Raw genomic sequence first — 24,826 nt, forward strand, 5'->3', positions numbered from 1 at the left:
GTCCACCCACTCAGTGCATCTGGAGCATGTTGTTTCGGACGACCCCGATGGTGCGTGCCTGTCGTACGCAATACGTAGCCTTGAGCGTATATTCTTGACAGCAACCTGCTCCAGTTCTGTCTGCTTTCTCTTGACATAGGCAGGCCTGTCCCGACTTCTTACGACGCTCGGTTGTCTCAGCGGCGACACATCTGTAGGTAGTATGCTGCGATTTAGATCTTCAATTGCTTCTTCAGCTGGCACAAATATGTCAGGGCACTGCTCTGAGCTTCGCATCGAGATCTCCTTAGTGATGTGCATGAAGTAATGGTAGCACAGGTAGTCCGTCGCACTCACTTTGGTGGAACAGTCAGGCGGAAGAATTTGCTTCAACGAGTTTAGGTCCAACTCGCCAACACTTCGAAAATTCCGCTGCTTTGGTATAGTCTTTTTGTGTTTGCAAAAGTAATCTGCACAAAACACTCGTTCGGAGCTCCAGGACGTCTTCATAATGTATACATAAATAATAGAAATTAAACCCCAACTGATGGCATATAATTGCCAAGTGAAAGAACTACTGGGTGCACAAGTGACAAGTCCGAGGCTGAGGAGCTCACTCACTGCAAACGTACATTTGAAAAGAGAGGTCACAACTGAGGCTGTCGGCAAAGCTTGATCCACGTCAAAGGAAGAAAGAGGGAAAGTCTCCAGGCAAAAAATTGTGGTCAGCGGCCTTCGAAAAAGACTTTCCGGAATCGCACTGTCGTCCCTCCACGCGCTGATATGAAAGCACCCGAGCTTCTACCACGTGGTTCATGACACAGCCTGAGCCATGTCGGCGACCGGTTCGCGAGGCGTTGGCGGTGGGGTTACGTTGATGGTCACTCGGATGAGCCCTTGCTGTACTGAGCTACCGCCTGCAGTGCCTTATCGCCGGCTGGTGTCAACAACGAGAACACACACACCCTGTCTACACCAAAACTACAAGCGTTCACCGCACACGCGTCGCCGCCGCTTTTAAGCTTTTGTGAAATTGCTTTCTTTTGCCGCGGAGAACCGCCTTATCTTAACTACGCGCCTGAAATTCTTCCAGGCGGGCGTACACAATATCAAGCGTTTCGAGAAATGCCCGTGGAGTAGAACTATGGGAAAATTCGGAGCCCGCGATGTCGACATCGTCGCCGTTGTGTTAGTACGCCGTCGCGTACTGCAGTCCCCCGTTGGGGGAGGGGGGGGGCGGTCTTACTACGATAACATGGCGACAGCGTTTACACTCTATGTATTTACGCGAGGCTCGAGTAATTGGGGATAATGCTGCCGGTTGGTGTGCCCCTTTGTGCCTGATATTATCGCCCGTGACGCCAGCGAGTGAGATGGCGACAGGCATGACTGCTCAGTAAACAGGCGTCGGCGGCCATGTTTTGCTGGTTGAAGCGAACCCCCTTGTCCTTGACAGCGAGCGGGGAAATGCGAAAAAAAGATTGTATCGGCCGTTTTGCCAGAACTAGCGACGAGTGTCGTCTGCGGTTTCCGGCAACTATTTTGCCATAATCGTGAGCTTAGCGAGGAAATGATTTTTGCTAGCCACAGAACACTACCACGCAGAAAGGGAATGCTTGAACATGTTTTTGTTCTGGATATATATCAGGGATATATATGAGAGAGAGAGAGATGAAGGTAGAGCGGAAGAGGGAATAGCATATAGTGTCGCAGGAGAATATAGTAAACAAAGTTCCTAGTGGCCGATGGCTGCATGATCTTTTCTCGGATCACTAGTCCGTAATATGATACCTCTTTGTACACAGTAGTTTCTCCTTAATTTAAGTGTGTGAACGATTTCTTTAGTTATCATTGGCCTCATCTGAATAAAAATGTATAAAAGATCTGTGTTGGTTTCATGAAACTGGAACTCAGAGTCAGTTCTTGTATAAAACACTGGTAAGTGTAGGCTTTGAAAAAGGACCCTACTTTGGGGAGTTGTATCTTCTTTCTCAATAAAATGATGCAACATGTTCTTAATGGAAATGAATGCCGAAATAGAGTATAACAGGTTACCTAAATTTAAAAAAAATCGAGGGTGGTGTTTTTTTTTTATTCGCATCGGAATTTTTCTTTGATTTTTTTTCCATGTTTGACTAAATATATCCTAACTATTGTATCACACAGATACCTTAGTTATTTTTTAAATGTTAGCTATATATTAGTAGAATAATATCGGCAAATTATATCATAATGATTAAATTATTTCATGAGATACAGACCTCCAAAGTTTGCCATTTGTCGTTCGAGCGGGCATGTTTGTCAATTTTTAGAAAAATAAATAAATTTTAAATAAATATGATTACTCTATATTACAAGCAAGCTATACCCATAGTTTGCGCCTAAAACGTATTAGAGTTCTTCTAATGTTATCGCTTTAGTTATTCACTCTCAAACGGGCCCCCTCCATCAGTGCGCGTTAATGCAACTGTCCACCACCTCATGCATTACGATTTTTCCTGTCCCCAAGTATTTTTTCTAGTCAAAACTAAGTTTTGATTCGTTCATACCAGACACTAGACAATAAGATATAAAAACATCAGTTGATTTGAAAATGTCGACTAGCCATCCTTTGGTCGATCTTATCTGAAATCACCCAGTTATGAAACTTCTCAATTTCGGATATGTTTGAAGCGCTGTGAATATTTTGGATTATAAACTAGACCATCAATTTATTTTTTGATAAGAGACACCTTTATGAAGGACAAAGGAAAAGGGTTTCAATTTAATATCCTTAACAGATAATGAGTCACAAAAATGGGGCCAAAATGTTAGAGCAGCCAAATTTGTTAATTTTTTATGTGTGATATATAATTTTTAGAATACTGTAAACATTCAAGAATACAGTAACTATAATTTACTGCTTCCTGAAATATAATCAGTTATATTTGTATTTTTTTAATTGGCTTTGACGTGCAGTTAAACTTGACAGAACCGACAAAACCCTGAAAATGGCGTTGCTGTATGAAAGCGGTCAAGTTTTTTTAGAAAACATTTATGATATTGTTTTTTCTATATATTGGGGAGTAGCAGATCAAAATATGAAGAAAAACAAAAATGCTAACTGGCGACACATGCTTGAACTTATCTGAACACACCCAAAAAATGATTTAATCTAGTTAATGAGAGCCAAGGAATCAGAAGTGAGATCCAACCCATTGTCATGACACTAATTTAGTATTATGGCCACTTACTCCTCAGTGCCGCCATCTTTGCAGGCGTCGCTACTTTTTTGGCCTTGGAGCCTGGCTTGTTGCGACAAGCTGTCCCGGTGACACTTCTTGATGCCGATTCATCATCTGTCCAGAGGGACCGGGACGCTCCAATGATACATTGCGCATCTGTTTTGGCCAACAGCGCCAAGTTGAATACAATAGTAAGGGTGCAGGCGAGCTGGTGGATGTTAACCATGTTGAATATACCTGAGACTGGGGTAGAAAAACATAAAAGTCGAAGAAACAGAAACAGAGCTGAGTTTGAGACGTCGTCCTGTCCCGTTCTGTTTCTTCGACTTTTATGTTTTTCTACCCCAGTCTCAGGTATATTCAACATGGCCAAGTTGAAGTTTGGCTCTGGTATAGAGACACCTGGGCCAAGGTACACCTGCAAAACACAACACACATGCATAAGCTCATTTCTTATTTTTGGTTCATCTTCCAGAACCTCCTTAAAAACTGTAGAATTGCAAATCTTGTAAACAAAATATCATGACAACTTACCTGGCCATCAATCACCTCAAACAACTTTGGTTCCACGACTGGATGGACATTTTGCAGCCTTTGTTCGGGCACTGTTATCATAAACATCATTGGTGAGAGACAGCTAGAAAGCAGTTCTTCAAGCTGACATTGCATTCACTAAATATACAGGGTGTTTTTTGTTCAACAACTACAGATGTCTCTAAGAAAAAAAACATGAAAGTTGCGTAATTGCGGTTTGCGTTGGTAAGTTATGCAGCCAGACAGACCTTAGGTTCAAGAGAAAGCAGCTAAAAACCGGGTACTTACCTCAAATTCACTAATTAACTTGTTATAATTTAAAGGAAAAGGTTTCTATTAGAATGTCCTTGGGCATCATCGAAAACCCCCTAATCACCTGTTTCTTGAAAGACGTAACGCATGTACAGTCGGCGGCAAAAGTTTGTGGGGCGCCGAAGCGCCAGCCGAAATGGCTGGTTGCGCCTTCTGACGGCGCGCGGCAGCTCTCAAGATTCACGCTTCGAGAATGTGCTTCCTTTCGTGCTCGAAGTCATGTCTTTTTGACTCGCTTCCCCTTGACGCGCACGAGATAACCAGGACCGGTGCAAGGAGCTGCTATCACAGCCACCATACCGCGCGTCTGCCTCAGCCACCGTGATGGGTGACGGAGCTCGCGCATGATACAGATAACATTTCGCGGCACCTTGCGCCAGTCCCTGTTATCTCCTGGGTGGCGAATGGAAGCGAGCGAAAAAAGCATGACCGGAAACAAGAAAGGAAGCGCATACGCAAAGCGTGAGTCTTGAGAGCGGCAACGCGCCGTGAAAAGGCGCAGCCAGTCTTTTCGGCTGGCGCTCCCGTGCCCTGCAAACTTTTGCTCCCGACTGTACACCATTTTACGGCGTCCTGAAAAGCCTCCTCATTTAGGTGTGAAAAAGTAGTTCCGATGTGTTATCCACTATGATCTGTGCACAGCCAAAGCGACAAATCACGCGAATCGTCATGACAATGCCTCCACACAAGGAAAGAGCTAAGGTGACGCAGCTCCCTTTACCAGGATTGAGGCGGCCGCAAAAGATTGTGGCAACGAGATTCAGAACATCCAAGTTAGGTGGTTTTTCAGGATGCCTTAAACTGCTTCACGCATGTTAGATCTTTATCAAAGTGGGCAATTTGCAGGTTTTTAATGATGCTCTGGGGGATCGGTGGTCCTTAGGTCATCAATATGCAAAAATGTGCCCTCTGCATATTTTCAAAAACGCTAAAAAATTGTGGAGTGGGCGCTTATTGTGGAATAAGCGGATTTTCGGTATTTTAGAGTAATTCTTTGTCCTCTCATCCAACGGCACCCTTCAAAAGTCACTCGTCCAATTTAATAAAAAGCAAAGCAATTTTCTTGACTGCCTTTTGAGTGCCCATGAAACAAGATTCAGATGTTTTTCCTTTATAAAACACGATAGAAGAAAGCCTGCCTAAGCTCTCCTGCACTTTTTTTCCTTCTAAGCTACACATAGCAGAAGCAATGCATAGCTGAGCCAGTTCAATGTAAGCTGGGAGCTACATGACAGCATCCTCAGTGTATTTCCTTATGCAGGCAGAGAATGCTTTAGTCGTCTGTCACAAGCAGCAAGCTACTTACAAACTAGAGCCACTATATTTGTTCCTGAAGAGAGCAGAGCATTCACTTGATCTGAAAACTCGAGCAGCAAAGAAGTGACTCAGACCCTGACGGTGACCGCGCCAGCCGCCCGCACAACCGTTGCCAGTGATGCTCGTGCAAATGAAAGTAGATGTGCCATTAAAGCGCAATATTAAACAAGGCACTTTCAGCTACCTTTAAGTCAGTTTGTGTGCAGTAAAGTTCATATTTGTGATCTGTGTACTTTTCAGACTGCTCTATTATTCATATGTTAACTTATTTGTACAGTTTTTGCTACCTGAAAGTTTCTCAAAACTGCATGGCTGCAATGTGCAGGGAGGCCTACAATCCTGCAATGTCGTTACCTTGCACTTCGAATCTGATGAAAGCAAACCAGTTCTATTTTTGAAACACAACATCCTTCCTCACATAGCGCAGAGCATTGGCACCTTGCTAAATGAGATTACCTTCACTTCAAACTCTGTATTACTAAAGCTTTGGTTCCCCTTGAATTTGAATTCTTGAGACTGCACTGTAATGGCACTCGCAATCCCATGAGTCTGGTTCCTTCAGGAGCATGTGAAGTGGCTGCTATCAGGCTCAGTTGACGTAAAAAAGTAACAAATTGATTTTTGCATTGTTTGAAATTCCCGCGCGAGGTCATGGAGCTGTGATGCCATGACCCTATCGACCAATCAGAATTTTCGCATCACGCCACCGACGTCGGCTTCTCTGGGACACGGGCTCCTTAACGCTGTCGTGTTAAGACGCACTGTTTTTGATGCATCGCACAAAATAAATGCTTACCAGGTGGCAACGGCTTGTCCAGTTTTACCGCTGGTTCGTGCAGTACTACCGCTGGCTCATCCAGTACTATCGCTGGCACAAACACTGCTGGAGCTGGCAGAGCTAGGGAACCAGCCTCCTCCTGGTGTGGCCCTAAGAAACAAGCAGTGGCAGACATAACATAGCATTAGAACGTGCTTAGCAATAACATCCAGAGCTGTCATACACCTACCCAAAGCCAAAGCAAAAAGTCTTAAAACAATCTCAGCACACTGGGTTAGCTCAAAATGGTAACTGTCAGGGCACAAAGTTTGTACAGCGGCAGAGCCCAAGTTAAACTTGGCATAAGCGGCAGAGGGAAGACGATGAGCAAAAAGAAAACTATGAAAGCGTCAACAGCGCGGGAAGGCGATCCAAAGAGAGAAGCGAGAAGACGGAAGCAGCGGAACTATGTTTTCAGAGTTCCCGGAGTGCGGGCCGGGAAACTTGGATAAAACAGCAACAGGTCTACCGTAAAATACCGGATGAGCGCCCACTCAAAATTTCCAGATAATTGCGAAAAAATAGAGGATGGGCACTTGTCTAGTCATCAATTTTACATATCAATCTACTGTGCATATTTTCTTAGATCTTAGAAATTTTAGAATGGGTGTTTAATGTGGAATTGGCGGATGCGCGGTATTTTGTGATATTGCAAAGAAACAATTATGCACGTGCACGGCACCGCCTCTTGCTTTGGTTAGGCAGGTTCTGGCAAAGAGACGCTTTTCTTATGCATACAAGAATATCGGGTCAAGACAGAGACCATTGAAAAGATGCACAAACAAATATGGGTATACATCTTCGGGTCATTTTTACTGGAAAAACTTAGCAGTTTTATTTCTTTAATAAGTCTGACTTGAGAAAAACCAGAAACTGGCAAAAGCTTACATGTTTTATCGTTACTCTAAAATCTGAGCCCTCGTAATATGGTACACCCCTTGGCAGTCTAAAATTTTTGATCTGAAACTATATGCACTTCTAAGTGCTACCGTAAAGCCAGTGTCCAGAAAAAAGTTTGGTTGAAAATTGCAAGATACAAGAGCACATGCCTCCATCATTCGGGAAACAGCCTGGTGATGATGGCAGCATCGCGGCCGAGGAAAGATGTGGGGTCTCTTCCTGCATCTCCACGAGCAGGCTATCCGGTGCTGAAATCAAACAAACAAAAGCACAGTTCTTTCTTTGCTTTTTACATGAGTGAGCACCCAAACATGCATGGCAAGGCACCACAGGATGCTGCAAGGCTCTCCACCACGGCAGGCGTCGCCGGCTGGTGCAGCAAGGAACCTGAGTTCCGTAGCAGACAATCATTCTCATTTGACAATTCTGTGTAGACTATTCAGCTATGCATGTTTACTTGATGACCCAGCATGACACTTGCCTTTGTACAGAGCCAGAGGAGGCTCTGAAACAATTAAATACACACAAACTAAAACACTAATGCGATGCTGTGTTGATTCAGGGGAAGTCCTCAAGCTGGAAAATACTATAGTGGCAAGAGCGAAATAATCCATCCACCTTTACAAAGTATTGTACTTAGTTCCACGTCGTTAAAGGGGCACTGGCACCATAAAATTGAAATTTATTTGATTGCTTCAGAAGCTTCAGGATAGCGTCGCAAGCCACCCGAAAAATTGTAGCGAAAAAAAGAAATATTATGGCGCGCGAGCGCGTTTTAGATTTCCGCATCTTCCTTGCCCACTGGACGCCTCCTCACTTCTTCGTTGCGATGACGTAAAGAATACAATATTTAACAGCGATATTCGGGAAACATTTTTTAAGGCTATTTCGAACAAACCTGGTCCATTGCTTAGAAATTAATAAAATCAGAGCCGGAACCCTGTGCCCTAGACAACTTGTCGAAGTCACCTGGTGTCTTCGGACTGAACTCTTTCATCAGTGAAACAGGAAGGATGGCACTTTGGCCTTCCTGCTCGTAGCGTACGTACGCGATCATGCTGACGAACTACGAGCAGTACGAGCTTCAGAAAGACAAACGTAAACAGACCAAGGTAACAAAGAAACAAGCTGTGCGGATTGGATTGGATTGGATTGGCTGAACAAAAAACATTTCTGAATTGGCTTACTTCGGCGGTGTCAACGCGATGAGTAAACGAAAAACTATATTCATATAAACCAAATATTTTTTTCTTTAGTAGTCATTATTTTAACTATATTTGCTAAGGCAGCTTATATTCGGTTCAACAAGCACAAACGCATAATGATCAACAATCATAATTTGTTTATCGATATAACAGTTGGGCAACGCTGGGTGTGGCTTGTGTCACCTGCTCCCAAACTCAATTGTCTTCGAAACGAAAGTAAGAAGAAGTCTGCTTATTTCATCGCATCGCATTCGTGCCCTGGATCCACGCTCATTAGCAGTGCTCTCCGCATTTCACGTCATTTTCTTAAAAACTTTGTACTTTGAATTGCTGGACGCGATGTGTAATATCACATTTCGTTAATTTCAATAGCAATATGACAAGTCTTTCATCCTATAAGCGACGGAAGCGGTACCTTGATGTGGGCGAAGAATTGCTGATTACCAAGTCGACGTATTACCGCCGGCTGAAAGAAGTAGGAACTTTAGATTCGCGGACTCCGATATCAGAACCAAGTTCACCAGAAATATCTGACGACTCCAACATTGGTGGCGATCTGGAGAGCGAAGACGAGCAAGAGGCGATTGACTCCGATAGCAGCCAAGATCTGTGCGCGTCATCCCCAGTGCCGGCAGAAAGAAGCGTCAATGAAGACATGATGAGTGACTCGGCGAGTGATCGCGACTTTATCGAGACGTCTGACGATGAGTGCAGCGCGGCCAGCGACTTCGACGAGGAGTCGCCCGACTTCCAGCCACGGCCAGTGTTCGTCGTGCTTCGAACAGTTCGGAGCGGAAAAACTGCCGAACACAGAGACGACCAAGGCAAGAGCGATTGCCATGGTAATGTCACTTATCGCAGGAAATGGCTTAACTTGGACTGCGCTTGGGCAGTGTGTCTGCATGATTAATACCATTTTCGGTGAAGTTGTCCTGCCTCAGACGAAGTATGTTTTTCGGAAACTGTAGGCTGGCAAAACAAAGGATCTGGTTAACTACCACTACCTCTGCCCAAGTTGTGAAGGCATGATGAAGATGGAAGACGCGGCAGGTCATTGCGAAGTCTGCCAGCAGAAGTCAACTCAAAAGAAGCTAAGGGCGCAAGGCTCATTTTTCATGATGCTGGACATGGAAAAGCAAGTCAAGTTCCTTATTCGCAAGACCAAGGATGCCCTCGGGGAGAACCTGCTTCGAGCTGCCGCAAGCCCCGATGACCCCATCACAGACATCACCACGGGCAAGGGATACCGAAATATGCGTGAAGAGGCGAAGTTGGCAGTTGATGACTTGACGCTGACAATCAACACCGATGGTAGTCCCGTCTTTGAGTCCTCAAAGACCTCTGTCTGGCCCATCCAGTTCGTCATCAACGAGCTGCCACCTCATGTGCGCTTCAAGCATCAAACCCTTGCCGGCCTCTGGTTCGGGAAAACTCACCCAAATATGCAGACTTTCATGGGCACATTTGTGGAAGCAGTGAACTCTATGCAGCCCGTCAAGTGGAAGCATGGGTCGCACCTGCACCAGTCCAAGGCCTTCGTCCTCTGTTGCTCCGTGGATGCCCCGTCACGAGCAGCAGTTCAGAACATGGTGCTATTCAATGGTTATCATGGCTGTCCATGGTGTCTGATGACGGGCGAATACCGTGAAGGTAGGGAATAATTATATTTATACGGCGAGCAAGTCGTCTTCTTCTCGTGGAGAGGGTAGAAGAGTTGTCAAGAGTGACGTCACGACGCCGCATTCTGATTGGACGATGCTGACGTGGGGAAACATAGCTTTGTCGTCTGCTAGTCATAGCAGTCGCTGCCGTGCCTGCCTTGCCTGTCAGAGATCCACCGATTCTGTATGGACTAGGACTCTATCTTCGTCAAACGGGAAGGGAAATAGCTCGAACGGCATTCTGAATTATTTTTATTTATGCTCTGTGCGCTAGCGTGTAGTGGAACGGTAAAGCCAAAATCTGTTTGTCATATTTCTAAGTTTGACACAACCGAACTGTAAAATAAGGGGAGAGGAGAGTGACGTAACTATTGACACCTCCCCTACCCTCTCCGTGAGAAGCACACAACTTGCTTGCTGTATTGAGTGAACAGACCTGTATAGCGATGATTTTGGTGACCTGCAGTAATGAGACGGATTTGTATGCAACGCCTTGGATTAATTAAAGTTGTCTTTCACAGGGAGCATGCGCTACATCGCTGATGAGCCTCCAGCTCTCAGGTCATCAGCTATGGTTTGCCGCGACATGCAGCTGGCACTGGCGTTCAAGGATAGTGTCAATGGCATCAAAGGCCCTTCGGCAATGATGAACCTCCCAAGTACGTGTCGTTTTGCTGTTTATCTACCCCCAGTGTCTTTTCAAGCACAAAATATGTTTTTGGGCTGGTTTCAGCACTTACACACCGACGCTTTGATCTCACTTTGAACGGTCCGAAAAAATTGGTTTCTCAATGTATTTGCAGGAATTTAGTAGAGAGGTGCGGTTAGGTGGTGCAAGCATGGGGTTAAAATATCGACTGATGAACTCTCCTAGTTCATGAAAGAAAAATTAAGAACCTATCTTGGGCAATCTACAGCGCTGTTTTGCAAGTGACGCAGACGGTGCTTGTTCGCTTGAAGACGCTGCCAACAGATGGCGCAACTGCATGGAAAGCATGCGGGGTGATCTAATTCGGGTTTTGATAGCAGATGACTTGGCGAAAGTTTCTCAGTTGTGCCATTGTCGGCGGCGTCTCTAAGTGAACGAGCACCGTCTGCGTTGCCCGCAAAATAGCAGCATATATTGCCCAAAACAGGTTATTTTTTTTAATATTTCTTGTACGAGATAAGTTCATCCGTTAATATTTTAACTCTATGCTTGCACCCCCTAGCCGCACCTTTGTAGTAAATTCCAGCAGAGTACGTTGAGTAACCGATTTTTTTTTTACTGTTCGAATTGATGTTGAAGAGTTGGTCTACATGCAGGTGACATCTTCCTGAATCCTTGGAAACAAAAGTCTGCAGCGGAAGTGTGTCGTTCCAGACAGAGGTCGATCAGACAAAATGTTAATGCCTTAAAAGCTCTGGAGAAGGCGTAGATTGAACCGGGGTCTTTCGTGTTGTGAACCTGATGCTGAATTAGCTGCGCTAATAGAGGGCACAAGAAAAGCGAGCTCGATATGTCATCTCTCAGCTGCTGACAGTTCCGAATGCACTGATCTAAAGTAAATTTTTGTAACTTCGAGTTTAACAGCCTACCAGCGTCCAGTGCTGCTCTGTCTGTGTTGTCGCTGGATAGGGCCCACTGGGGTAGCTAGGATCTAGTCGAATAAGATTTAAAACATTGTCACACTCACTCAGATGGTGCGAGAGTGTGCACGAGCAACACCACCTATACTCATATCACCTCAGGAAAGGAGTATGTTTTGTGCATAATTCCTGTGCTGCACAAAGTAATTCTTATAAGAGTTGGTTACCAAAGAAACAAGGCTCTTTTGCATTTGCAATGTGCACAATTTGACAAAATGACAAATACCTCGTTCTGTATGCACCCTTAGTATTTTATCCTCACCACATAAAAGAAGTTGATATCGCTCCCCAAGATGCCTCACTTTTTCATTATAGTTCTTGAGCGGGAAATGAGTATAGACGAACTTCAAGCCTCACCGCTGAATTTTGAGTTTCACCTAAATTTTGTGTGCACAGGGCCCACATTGAACATGAGTCCCGCGCAAGCATTTGGCTTAAACTCATATTGCCCCATGTGCGTTACGGTCGACAGGTGGTATAGCACCTGACTATCACGGAGAAGTCCCAGGTTCGAATCCCGGGACTGGATAACACTTTTTGTTAATTCGTAAAACCCGTGGTTCTCGAAAATTGAAGAATGTTGTCATTTTTTCTAGATCAGAATGTTCTAGTGCCAAATATTGTGGTAGGAATGTTCCAGAAAATGAAGTGGCTATAAAAGAAGCTCCGCATGGCCGTATGAGTTCATTCCATCGCCAGCTTTGATCATGCTGTTATGCCGAGATTCGACGCCTGCGACGCCCTGTTATTCCCTTTTAATTTGGGCAAAAGTACGCCCCCATTAAACATTCATTTTCTTCACTCATGTTTTGCCTCACCAATAGTTATTCGTGACCATATTCTTACTGATTAGTCTTTCCCGGATATATAAGCACTAGAAACGTTCAAAATAAGCACGTATTTAGGCTCCAAAACTCCGATATAGTGAGTGAAAAGGGCACATTATACTTGACATCGATTTTGTTAACTGCGCCGCAAGAAAACATTACCTAATACCACAAAGGGTAACACTTTTGCTGATTTAAAACTGAACGAGCAATTTAAGTTGCTACAGAAACAGAATGTCATGGCAATAATAAGAAAAGGCTAGCCTTCCCCTGCCTCACACCAATGCTCGGAACTACTGAGTTTCGTGAGAGTGGGCTGCAATGAATGACATCTTCAGGATTTCAAACAAAGCTTCTTCTATTCTTCCCAAGCATTGATTTGTACTTTCACTAAGCTCTTTCAAAGTTACTTCATGTTAGACTTGTCCATGTGAAGCACAAATCTTCATCTGGACTAAGCTCTTCTTGAAGGAATTCATCTTTTTCAGTTAGTGCACTTCTTTCTTATCTTTAGCAAAGTTGAAAGTTCCTGAATTCTTTTTGTCCCTCCATTTTTCTAGTGGTACTGGTGCCCTGCCTGTCACTTTCAAGTCCTCCTTTTACATTTTCCGCTTGCGAGCGGAGATTGCTGAAGCGGTCTCCGCTCGTGGGTGCAAGCAGACTGAAATATTTAAAAAATAGCAGTATGCTAGAGAAGCGAACAAAGACGAGATAAGACCTATAAATTGGCATATGTGCAAAATAATTTTAAAAAATGGTGCTTTCTCAAGGGACACTTTAAAAGGCCCTACCGATTAGACGCAAGTCCCAGCCAAATGCTGACGCAGAACTCATGTCCAGTCTGTGCAAAGTGCTACCCTGTTCGAAGTGATAACTAAAATCCAACACTGGGCCTTTAAGCTTGACTAGGCAGTGTTGGCAGGGGGTGAGGGGGGAAGAGAAGTACATACTCGGGAAGGGGGGGGGGGGGTAAAGGGGGAGGTGCAAAACCGCAGGGTCAAAGCTGGAATTTGCAACAGCTAGAGAAGCAAACTTGGTGTTTCACTCCCGCTGGAATGAAACTTTCTTTAGTGGGGCTTTCTTTCGGAGATGACGACGAGAGTGTTGGCGTCGTCGAGGCAGAAAATGTGCACCAAGTTCATTTCTACAGCACATTCGGTTACAAGTGCCTTTGCCACAACAGTGCAGGAACTAGTGGAAATTGTTTTGTATCCTGGGTTATTTTAAATTATTTATTTTTTGAGAAAATGTTAAGTTCACAAATTTTTTATGCAGAAAAATTCTAAAGCATTGTATATGTAGTCACTATGCAATGCCACAAGCTGGGATCTCACAATTTACTAAATAATTAGCCATCTCGAACCTTTTGGATGGATAACTGAAGCAGAATCATAGCTCAAGTGCAGTACGGCTGGTGACCACCTTATGGCTCACAGATCATTATTTATAGTGACCACACCCCGGTTTCCCTCAGAGGTCATATGGAATTAATGGGGGATGTTCGCTTGCTCGCAGGTTTTGATCTCGTCACTGGCTACAGTGTCGAGTACATGCATTGCGTGCTGCAGGGACTGGCAAGGCAGGTGGCTGAACTGCTTTTCTCCTCGTCAAACTCAAACCAGCATTTCTACATAGGTACAGTACCTATCTGCCATACCTCTTGTGCTTAAGTTCTTCAGAGTTTTGCGAATGCTGACCCGACAAACTTCCTTCTGGTTTTGAATTGCAGGAACTGCGGCCACTTTGGCGAGGATCAACGCTAGACTTCTCTGCATAAAGCCTCCACATTGCATCACCAGGCTTCCTCGGTCATTGTGTGAGCGGAGCTACTGGAAAGCATCGGAGTGGCGCCACTGGCTGCTCTTCTACATGCTCCCCTGCCTGCAGGGCATTCTTCCAGTAGACTATAGGAAGCTGCTTGCAAAGCTCTGTGAAGCTGTCCACATTCTTTTGAGTGACAGCATCGCTCTTCATGAGATCCAACAGGCAGGTAAGTTGACACTCAGGAATAAGAATAAAATTTCAAAAACTATATTTTTTTTTTAGACGACTATTATGGTACCAGTCATGGAATGCTAATAAAAGTGTTACTGCAGACAGAAGTTATGAAAGTGGTGATAATAACAGAGGGGATGTTTATACGCATTGCAACAGTTGCCATGTAATGTCTGCATTTCACAGTATATTGTCCCACTAGCTTCGGGCATTGCACGAAATAAGTAGGCTAATGGAAAAAAATGTGAAGCGGCATTTCAATGGGCAGGGAGGGCGATGATGTATTGGAGCAGTTTCCATCTGGTGACTGCAATCAGTCATGTAGAGCTGGAATGTTTGATATGTCTCTTAATCACCGAGGCACATAGCCACGGGGGAAGCCTATGGGGCCCAGCCCGGCCCCCGGCCCCCGTCCCCTCCCCCCAAATATCTGCCATTTTGCGGAGACCTCCTCTCCCCCCCTCCCCCTCATCCAGCATTTTGTCACGAACGCCCCCCCCCCCCCCAAAAAAAAAAAAAAAATCCTGGCTATGTGCCTGTAATCACCCATACGCGCATGTTGTGTGGCATTCAATAAGCTTTTATGAAATGAGTGGTGTTCCCAAAACACACAAATTCCCTTGGAGATCACACTGGTCACTGAAGTGACTTCTCATTCGGCAAGGGATACCAGCGGCTGAGGTGCTACTGGTCCACACCTCAAAGTATGTGGTGCAAAAGCTTGTGCTGCACCACCTAGAGATCCCACCCCTGCCCATATTGACCTGGGTTACCTTGGTACCAGCGTGTGGTCATTTATCGCTACTGCATGGCGCACGTTAGAGGGTGGGCACTGCTTAGGACCTCGGCCTGGTGATTATACTGAACCGAAAACATTTGTTTATCTACAGCATAGATATCAGGTGTCCCTTCAGACAGACTAACTTCCCGCTATCTACATTTTTGCGCAACAAATCATCCCCCTCAGACAATCGCACCCAAAACGTGCACTAGCATGCAAACCCTCATCATTTATTGAGTTTGTTTCACTGTACTCGTACCCGTGCATGCGCACTTGCTACATAGCAGCGAGTTCGTTTCTGCACTATCTAAGTGGCTGCGCTCACCAAATTTGTTTCTGTGCAAGCACTCTTAGGAAGCTGCACTGACTTGAACCGAGAAAATCGAGCGTGCACCAGACTGCAATCCCTTCATGCATTGCTCAGCTTGCCTATTTTGAATACTAGCGAAGGAGAAAACCCAAATCGAAAGTCTTGAGCTGCACCACTCGGGATGAATATGTCACGTAAACTAGCACTAACAGCAGCGCTACTCGAGTCTACCTCCTTTGACAGCAGATATGAGGAGCTTTTTCAAGTGATTGAGAGCAACATAACACTGATATGTCTAAAAACAGTCCATTTTCTGTTACGACGATGAGGGGCGTGATACTTGGATCTGCAATGCAGTGCCTCAATGCTTGATGGGCACTTATGCGTGTACAGCCACAAAATGTGTCACAATTGCAAAAATGGTGGCTGTGTTCATTTCTTTTAAAGAAACAATAACAATGATTTAGAATTTTTTTTAGAATGTGTGTTTTTAGATGCCTTGGGGTTCTGATATACCACTCAAATTTTTATATAATTTTGTGATGCATATTTTCGTACCTGCGAATAAATTGGCACTACTGAAACTAACCATCCGAGTGAAGTCAAGTGAGAGTAGTCGATCTCACAGGACGTCACACTTCTACGTTGTGCTAAGCTGGAAGGTCGCGCAAACTCGTTTGCTGCGCGTTCTCGGTACAATTTTTCTCGAAACTGTTTAATTAATTTGTGCAACACGCAGGCATCGGTTTGGGCTAAAACTTGGTCAACATTACCTAGATCAGTGGTTCTCAACCATTGATGTTTCGGGGACACCGGTTGTGGTGAGGGGAACGGAAATGTATACATTAATAAAAATAAAAATTTATTTAATCCTTATAACAAAGTTCTAGTGCAAAGTAGACTTCTCTCATTGGCATACACTAGAGAAAACGCAACTGAAAGTTGGAATGTTTCTCCCCAAACTACACGAAGACAACCTTTATTGCCGAGTTTGACTAATGAGACAGGGCTTCGAGGGCACCGAGAATGCCTTCGCAGACACCAAAGGATCCGCGGACCCCCATTTGAGGACCACTGACCTAGATCAGGCCTGAGGCCTACTTCAATCGTAAAATAAAGCTTCTAGATCGTCTTATTGTCCCTTTAAGGGTTATGCTAAACATTATCCGTAAATTTCTGTTGCGAATGTTCACAAGTGTTACTTCTTCTGGTTCTACAGTAGTTGGATTATGCCGAAAACTTGAGTAGTCAGCAAAATCTCCAAGAGAATGAAGTGCTTCATGGTGATTTGTATTGCAAATAGAAACCATTCCCACTGCCCTGTCGCATTTCCACCTGTCCTATTGCCTCACAGAGCACTTGTATTGGTTTGTGTCATGAATTCTACATACCCAGTGTTCTCTTCTCTACTCCTCTAAGTTTTTGCACATTTCATAAAATGGTTCAAGAATGTATGGATATCCATCACCACTGCACAGACATTGCAGGAACACTGTAGAAAATTTAAAACAATTAGAAACATTTTTACTTTAAATATTTTTAAATATTATATAAGAAATTTCAATAGTGATTGTGGAAAAATCAGAATACTATATGTATTAAGCTATTTTTTGCACAATTTTCTGCAAAATTAAATATCTAAGAAACCAGTCAACCAAAATTACTGACACTATGCTGCATCACTCTCACAAGGAGGAAGGAGCATACGAGGGTCGTGCAAAAATTATTCGACCTGTATTTGTACCGCGGAAACAAATGAAATGCGGACAGTGCCTCTGGTGGGGAGATGTACTCAGTTTCGGGTCTACCGATACGAGGTCTGTTCAAAAAGTATCCGACTTGAATTTGTTCCACGAAAACAAATTAAACACAGACACTGTCTTCTGGTGGAGGGAACATTCATGGGCATGCTTGAATTTTACCTGGCCCGCAAAAAATATGAGTCACTGGCAGTCAGCCTCCGCGTGAGGAAATGTAATCAGTGCTCGTTGCTTTTTCCCGTATCTCGTTCTTTTCAGCGGCATTTTTATCATGGGGAAGAGCCAGAAATCACAAGGAGTCATGTCGGGAGAGTACGGAGCCTGATTCTGGCCAAAAAAAATTTGAATCAGATGCGAAAAACGAGCTGGTGCATTGTTTTGATGCAGCTCCATCCTGAGCAACTTTGGCACAAATTTCTCAGACACTCTCTGCAGAGCCAAATGCTCCCTTCAGAATTGAATGCACCAAGTCGGTAATTCCTCCCACCTCAGTCACAAGTTCTTGAATAGTGTTGCGATGGTCCTGCACGACCCAACTCCGCACTTGGTCAATCACCTCGTTATTTCGTCTTGTTGAAGGCCTTCCGGGACGTGCATCGCTCCCCACTGTACGCCTCTAATTGTTTGTAATGCCCATGGCATCGCCGCCGAAATTGATGAATATTTTTGTTTCCACTTGAGTGTTGCAACGCTTCCACCAAAATTTAATGCAATAACTCCGTTCAAGCTGTTTGACTGTTTTGCGGAAAAAAAAACGAAGAAAAAAAAACGATGAGCACTGATTACGATCATCTGGTGGGCGAGTTGGTTGATCATTATGTGGAATTTACAGCGCAAATACTAGGAAGGATAGTTGAGGGAGACAGGATAGAGTGCTGACTAACAACTGACGTTTATCATCCTTTTCTTCTTGTATTTGTGCTGTTAATTCCATATAATGAGCACTGACAACACTTCCTCACTCAGAGGCTGACTGCTCGCGACTTGCATTTTTTGCGGGCCTGATAAAGCTCATGCATGCAAATTAATGTTCCCTCCACCTCCCCACCGGAGGATGCTGTCTGCACTTTATTTTTTTTCGTGGAACGAATTTAGAAACGTAGAAAAATGTTTGAACAGCAGCAGAGGCTTTATTACACGACGTTTCGGGAAGAGACTTTCCTTCCTTTCCAGCAGTCTGCGCCATCAAAAAATTTGAAATAAAAGAATGAGCATTAAGTTGCAGCATTTAGGCATGTGAAAATGTGCTCATAATGTCTGGGTACCCAACTTTGTTCTGTTCTCTGTTTTTTTTTTTTTTTTTCAGAGCTGCTGCCCGAGACCTTCGTTGGCCGCAGCAAGACACTGTTTGGCGTGACCTCTGCCAAATTTAATTTGCACCAGTTGCTGCACCTATGCAACTGTGTCCGTCATCTAGGCCCACTCTAGGCGCATTCTGCCTTCGTTTTCTAAGGGGGAAATGGCAGGATTGTGAAGCTGGTGTCAGCCGCGCGAGGACTCCCTGACCAGATTTTGGAGCGGGTCGTGATGGCTCAACATGTTGAGTGTCTCCTGGCAACAGCGAAGTTGCCCGACAGGGAACAGGATGTGTGCACGAGGTTTCCCTCCTATTCAGAATGCGAGTCATGTGGAGGGAACATGTCTGCTTGGATGTGGAAGTGCTGTAAGGTTGAGTGCAGTAGAAAAGCGTGCTCTTAAGCAGCACTGTGATTTACCTTGCACCATTGGAACAGAGTATGAACGCTTTGTCTTTGACCGCAATGTATTTCACAGTGCTGCCTACACTAGGCCAGAAAAGAGCAACACCACGGTCGTCTCCACACAAGATGGGGAGTACTACAAGATTGAAAAAATCATCCTGGTGTCCCTTCCCGCCCAGACATGTGTCCTCCTTTGCCGCCCAATTGTCCTGATGGAGGAATCATAGATACCACCGCACATCAAGGAATGTTTTCTTTCAGAAAGCGAGGCCCTAAGCGTCCTACAGCCCAGTAGTATCAAGGACAGCTGCCTTTATATAGACTTTGTCAGTGAAAGCAAGTCATTTGTGTGTGATCTGCCAAACAGCATTGAGAGGGATTAGTTCGACTTGCTTTTGTGTATATATGCTATTCTATATAAATATCACATTTGGTTGACCCACTGTAGATAGGGGAATTTGATAGTGTAAAGCATGTTGCAGAACGTTTTGCACGTGTTTGTTTTCTGTAGGAACAATATACTCAAATGCAAAGACAAAATTTATTCTCAAGTACAAAGCACCACTTAAGTCGGACCTACCAAAGGAGTCCTCTCAATTGTTTCAAATTGTATAAACAGAAGAGCTGCATGTACATAAACTTTCCTTACAGAAAGAAACTTCATTTGTGATTTACTTCATGTCATGTAAAAAGGCTGCTATAATCACACAAAACACCAAGAAATATGTAAAGCAGAAATGACCACATGGACGAACGAGCATGTCTCCTTGCATACAAAATAAAAAAGAAGGAGGATAGTGATGGTGACACCCCGGTGGGTTTAATAGAATGTGACGATGCTGATTCTCAATATTATGTTCTACAGAGAAGCGTCGAGACAACTATAAGTCAAGCATGCCGACATTTAATGATACCGAGATAAAAACTTTCCTTGCACTACAATTTCAAAAATAGAGGGTTGGTATTCCTCTCAGTCTTTTCTACCCTTATTTCTAGACAAAACTGACTTTTTATCTGGAACGAAATCTTTAGCTTTGTTGACTTTTTGAATTCATGGCATGAAACCATTTCCCATTTTGATTCCGACGGGATTTTGCACACAGGTTTAATATAATGGTGGAAGCATCTAGTAAAATTGTGAAAGGATTAGCTTACCTCAATAAAACAAGACAGACTATATATCCTCCGATGCATCACATGTAGACATAAACAAAAACTTGTGTCACTGTGGTATTTATTTTTGCCAAATGAAGCGAATAATATGAAAAAATTGTTTCCTCTCCATTACACTTGTTTTTCAGTCGTAATAAACGCCAGAAAATTATTTTGATGAATTTAAAAAGGGACGGCAAGAATTTCTCCTGCAACAAAAAATTGCAAGAAGTTTAAGTTTCTCTGTAATGCGAAATTAGAGCGCAGCTCTTGAGGTGTTTTGATTTTCCTATATACTGTTGGTAAAGAATTTGATAGGGTATTTTTCTTCTACCTATAAATGGTGCATACATACACCAATTAATTAAAATAGGTAATCACATGCCCTCTATACCCTCCTGCTCCTCTTCTATACCTTCCCTTCCTTTTCTGGATAATATTGAATTTTGTTTCTTCCTCCAGTTACGGCGACGGTGACACCACGAAATGCGGGAATGGGCGCCTAAAAACTGCGCTATAAAACTTTTTTTTTGTCACTCCGAGAGTCAGGTTTTTATACTTTCAGTAGATGAATCCACCACCTTCGGGCACCCCTGTAGTAAATCGTTGCATGATACGTTCCCAAGCTCATTTTTACGAACTATCTTAAATACGCTGCAGATCAGCGAACACGAGAGCGGTCGTGTCCGTTCACGTCGTCTCCGAGTGGTCTCGTACCTGCTCGGGCTTAGACCTTTGCCTGTCGCAAAAAGCAAGTTGCCGGTGATCGCTGCCAACCTTTTTGGATCGTTAAAACAGTTCGCTGCATGCACTTCTGGAGGATTGCAACGTCGTCTTGAGCTAAAACTCGCACTCACGATGATGCCGCCCGAGTGGTCTAGTACTTGCTCTGGCCCAGACTTTTGCCTGTCGCAAATAGGAAGTCGCCGTTGATCGCTGCCCACCTTTTTGGATCGTCAAAACAGTTCGCTTGACGCACTTCTTGCAGAATTGCAACGTCGTTTCGAGCTAAAACACGCACTCACGAGAATGCCGCTGCATTGGCGGCCGCCATTACAGACTCAGTCCCCCTGCTCGTCTTGGCTTCCAGCAACGTTGGCTTCCAGTGAAGCTCGGTGTCCGGCAAACGAGAGTGGCTTCCGGTAGAATTCCAGCGGCCGGTAATCGAAAGTGCTTCAGGTATAACTTCCAGCGAAAGTGGCTACGCTGGTTTCTGGTGAAAATGAATGGAAATTAACCCGTTTCCACCGAATGTCACTGGAAGCTTTTGCCCGATTGTAACCGTAAGTGGCTCCGGTAAAAGGTCCAGCGAAATCTGGTTACTGGAAGTGGTGGCCGGTAATATTTACACAAAAAAACGGTAAACTACGCTGGTTTCTGGTGAAAATCAGTGGAAATTAACCCGTTTCCACCGAATGTCACTGGAAGTTTTTGCCGGATTTTCAACAGGGTGACAAACGAATAAGTTTATTAAATTGTTTTAACTCATGACCGGTTTAATACAGTATTATATATCTATAACCAGTCGTCACAAGCTCATATTTTTTAAGGCCCTGTAATTTAGTCGACATAGGGAAAACCTGAAAAAGTCAGGGTATTTGAAAGAAGTAACTTGGAAGACACCCTGTTGTTATAACGAAGGTGCCAAGTTACTTAATATGGCTCTTCTTCTACGGAACTATGAACTGTGTCATATACATATATTCTCCAGGCCCTGACCACATGTATAATGTCCCTGGATGTGCTGAAGGGGCTTCCTTTTGCTAATGAACTAACATCGAAAGTCTTCTTGGAATGTGCGAAAAACTGTTCAGGAAAAATGAAAGCTTGGTCAGAGAAAATGATTTTCTAAAGGAAGAAGTTAAAACCTAAAAGGTCAACTTCATGACGAAAAAGCTAGCCGTGTTTTGGAAAGACAGCAGCTTCAACCTTGCAACGAATCCAGACTGGACGAGCTACTCAAAGATGCAAAACGGTTGCGCTTTTACATTTTCTTTAGCTGAGCGGATAGTCTCAACATGTTTGTGAGTTTCATAGAGCAGAAGTACAGCAGCTTAAAATCTAACTTTGGCAGACCAATGACCCTGACATTTACGGACAACCTGTTTGTAGTCCTGTGTAGACTACCGGTTGGACTTTCTCGAGCAGGATCTTGCGTACCGTCTCATTGACCCTGTTTCAGCAATCAGTTTTGTGTTTACGCACTGGGTAAACTTTGTGCATGTTGTGCTTGAGCAAATACCCATATGGCAAACGCGAGCTACTGATGACAAGTATATGCCACTGTCCTTGAAGGAAACGTACCCCAATACACGCATCATTATTGACGGCACGGAATTGTTCATTGAAGTGCCATCTGACTACTGAAACCAAAGATACACATACAGTTCCTTCAAGAGCCACAACACAAATACTAATATTAAACAGCGCACAAAACATCGGTTGAAGAGAAAAGGAGAGTGGAACGAAAGAGCGCTGACTTCCAACTGATTACTTTAGAAAAAGAAACAATACAGCCAAGGGCCTTATCGGCCTAACCCCCTAAGGGCTGATATCACTAGTGTCAGATTTGGCGCGGGGCAGAGTGACAGACGAGGAGCTCACACGACGAAGTGGGCGTTATGACCTACTTCAACTGCACGACTCGGGAATGGCCGACCGGGCTTTTCCAATTGGCGATGATCTTGACGAGAAATGAGTAGCCCTGAGTATACCACCTCTTCTGGAAGGGCGACCACAGCTGTCAGTAGCTGATGAAATTGAATCGCACCGAATCGCAAACCTTCGAGTTCATACTGAGAGAGTAATCTGAATTGTTAAAACTTTCCGCATTCTCAGTAGCATATTTCCCTACTGTATGGCAGAGACGCTTGACAAAATATGGAAAGTCTGCTACCTCCTGAACAATTTTACTAATGAGCCATTGCTTGAACGATAATCAGACGGAGAGACATTTGTTTTCTGCCTGAAATTAAGACTTATGCACCGGAAAAATAATGAAGCTGTTTCCAGATTTATTCTGACAATTGTTTTCTGTAATAGGCGCTTTCTTCACATTGTACTATTTAACATGTCGACTAGTGATGGGCCGAACCTGACCAAGTTCGGCCCATTCCGAACTCCTCTCTCTCCTTCGCACCTTCTTTCTTCAGCGCTGTAGACCGAAATAAGCGTACCTGCTCGCCGTCTAATCATCGACCTTTCAGTGTGACAGCCCTGTTTTCCACACAATCGGGAGTCCTGCAAAATTTATTAAGTAAGCCATTTCCGAAAATTCGGCTTTGCGGTGGGAAACGTTTGCCCCAACATTAGTATTGACAAGCACAAAATTTACCACCTAGCTTGGGGCCCTACGTTTGCACTCTTCTCCATACTAGTACTTGTTAATGAGTGTTCTGTTTCTTAAAAGAAAAACAAACAGTGATCTAAGAAAGTCACAATGTGTACTTTGTTACTTAATAAAAAGCACAAAAACTGTTTAGTTGTTTTAGAACTTTTCTTGTATTATTAACTGAAATAAATTGTTGTGCAGCGTGATAATCAGCTGCTTCTAGATCATGTTATAATTTTTTTAAATTTTATTGCGAGAGGAAAAGGCAAAGCAGCCGATATTCATTACGAGAAATTTATGCCATATCAAACCTAACAAGTGATCATATATTGAAGTTTGCACTGCCGTAAACTGGATTCAAACCAGTGAGTAACTGTATGCACATATTACTTAGACAAACGTTCCCCTCTGCAAAGTGAGTAAAAGTCAAGCGGCTGTGGTACCATGTTGGCAGCACATAGCTGCTTATCAAAGTCTATCCTTTCCACGTGACATTCTGTGTCATTTTCTATGACAAAGTCGCACAAGGTTAATCCGGTCAATGCCATCTCGCCTTGCACTTTATAATTGTGCCTGTGCGACTAACGAAGCTCGATGCCATTCATGAAAGCTGCATCGCTAATTGCCTCCTTGAGGCTCAATTTATTTTGTTTTGCTGATGCAAGTGTCTTGATCTCTACAAACCCAAATACTTGTACATCTCTCCTAGACGACTCTATCAAAGAAAGCCCTCAAAACAGACACTCCGTGGTTAACGCAAAAGCCGCAGTGAAGTACTTGTCCTTGTTCTCCTCTCTTCTTCACATAACTATTTACTGCTTCTTAGTTCTCAATCCTTTCCGTCATGTTCTTATTGCTGTACGACACCTGGGAGAGCACCTGTCTCAAAAATCGGTCATTATCCTCAGCTTGTCTTCTGACCACATCACCGAAATTGGAGTCTGTGAGGTGCTTTTTCTGTTCAGCTACCCACATTGCACTGTTGCTTTGTGCCCTAATTTTCTTTTAAGTTCCCTAGCCTCATCAGTGGTTAGAGAGCAATCACAGAGGTCATAGTGTTCTGGCTCGTAATCTGGCCGGAGCACTGAGACTGGCAATTGTATCGGTAGAAAGGGCAACTCGGGTTTGTGTTGGATTTCCTTCAAGGGTACTGGCTGGAAGTCTGAGGTCTGCAGCACCTCCGCAAGCATGTGGTTGATGACACGATCTGTAAACATACACTATGCCAAATCTTTCTCAGTCACCTTAACAATATGTTCTTGCGACTTGTCAGCTTTCTTCGACTTCACCTTTCCTCGCTCGTGTTTCAGAAACGAGAGTTTGGAAAATGTGAAGGTTTTGACCTTCAAGTATTTGGACCCAGTTCCCCAATCATTTGGCTTTTCCTTAAGT

This window comes from Ixodes scapularis, unplaced genomic scaffold (assembly GCF_016920785.2).
Source record: "Ixodes scapularis isolate PalLabHiFi unplaced genomic scaffold, ASM1692078v2 PGA_scaffold5__190_contigs__length_132052651, whole genome shotgun sequence".
Classification (NCBI taxonomy): Eukaryota; Metazoa; Arthropoda; class Arachnida; order Ixodida; family Ixodidae; genus Ixodes; species Ixodes scapularis.